The sequence below is a fragment of the Grammomys surdaster genome, unplaced genomic scaffold (genome assembly GCF_004785775.1).
Source record: "Grammomys surdaster isolate TR1022 unplaced genomic scaffold, NIH_TR_1.0 576, whole genome shotgun sequence".
Classification (NCBI taxonomy): Eukaryota; Metazoa; Chordata; class Mammalia; order Rodentia; family Muridae; genus Grammomys; species Grammomys surdaster.
In genome coordinates, this window is record NW_021604995.1 from 79,543 (window position 1) to 81,328 (window position 1,786).

At 38.6% G+C, this 1,786-nt stretch overlaps 1 pseudogene; it reads left to right on the plus strand.

Annotated features, from left to right (window-relative positions):
- Positions 1-251: 251 nt before the first annotated feature.
- Positions 252-1,201, plus strand: LOC114633284 (annotated as a pseudogene).
- The last annotated feature ends 585 nt before the right edge of the window (positions 1,202-1,786 follow it).

Below are 1,786 nucleotides of genomic sequence, written 5' to 3' on the forward strand. Positions count from 1 at the left end.
TAGCAGGAAGAGGAGGGGAAGAAATAAAAGGAGGAGAAGATGGAGGAAGAGGAAAAAGAAGCAAAGGAGGAAGAGGAGGAGGAAGAAAGGAAAGAGAGGAGTTGAGGATTGCATTACTTCTCTCTGCTCCTTAGCTGTCATTCAGTATATTTTTCTACAAACACCATTTTAAAAATTGTTTTAAAATACAGTCCATTTGTTTGATACTCTAGACCTAAAAAAAAAAAAAAAAACTGATCCACATTAACATCATGCTTACAAGTGACACCATCTTCCAGATCTTTCCCATATTCCAGGTTTGTCTTGGTGTCATAGGGAACTCATCACTTTTAATATTATATATATACAGTTTCTTCTTCAGGCCTCATTTTAAAAAGTTGATAGATTTGGTTTTCATGCACCTGACAATAGTTAATATGCTGACAATCGTATTCACATTGATAAAAGATATCATGTTATCCTTTGGAGTACCCAATTTTCTGGACGATATTGGTTGTAAGGCAGTTTTGTTTTCATTCAGAGTCAGCCGGGGTCTGTCCATCTGCACCACCTGTGTTCTAAGCACATTCCAAGTCATCACCATCACTCCCAATAATTCTAAGTTGGCCTCCTGGCTTAAACCTAGACTCTCTACATGGATTTTTTATTCCTTACTTTGTTCCTGGCTTATTAATCTACTTATCTATGGGTATATGCTTGACATGATAGTAGCCAAAACCAATAAAACTCAGGTTGGCCATGGATATTTGGATGGCTACTGCCAAAACAAGCACTTTGGGAACCACAATCCAGGGTCATTTTTTAGCCTTATCATCACTCATGATCTCTTCTATGTGGCTGTCATGATGTGGGCCAGCCTCTACATGGTGATTTTCCTACACAGACACCGCAAGAGAGCCCAGCATCTCCATAGCCCAAGTCTTTCCTCCCTGCCTTCTCCTGAGCGCAAAGCCACTCACAGCATCCTGTCTCTGGTGAGCTGCTTTGTATTAACTTACTGGTTGAACAACTCCCTCACCCTTTATGGCTTTTATACAAAAGAAAAAATTCCAAGATTGGAGTCAATTAATGCGATTTTATCAACATGCTACCCAACCATCTGCCCTTTTTTACTCACGAAGAATAATAAAGTTATTTTGCAATTTACATCTTCATTTCCTGTACTGAGAATGACCTGTTTCAAAGTTCACTCCATGGCTGAACTGAAATCCACACTTTCTCGGTGTTAAAAGAAATAAAGGATTTGAATGTGGTGACTAGATCCACTTGGAATTGAACTTTGTACAAAGAGATAAGAATGGATCGATTTGCATTTTTCTACATGCTGACCTCCAGTTGAACAAGAACCATTTGTTGACAATGCTGTCCTTTTTCCACTGGATGGTTTTAGATCGTTTGTCAAAGATGAAGTGACCATAGGTGTGTGTGTTCATTTCTGGGTCTTCAGTTCTATTCCATTGATCTACCTGCCTGTCACTGTATCAATGCAATGCAGTTTTTATCACTATTGCTCTGTAGTACAGCTTGAGGTCAGGGATGGTGATTCCCCCAGAAGTTCTTTTATTGTTGAGAATAGTCTCCTCCATCATGAGTATTTTGTTATTCCAAATGAATTTGAGATTTGCTCTTTCTAACTCTATGAAGAATTCAGTTGGAATTTTGATGGGGATTGTATTGAATCTGTAGATTGCTTTCAGCAAGATGGCCATTTTTACTATATTAATCCTGCCAATCCATGAGCATGGGAGATCTTTCCATCTTCTGAGATCATCTTTGATTTCTTTCT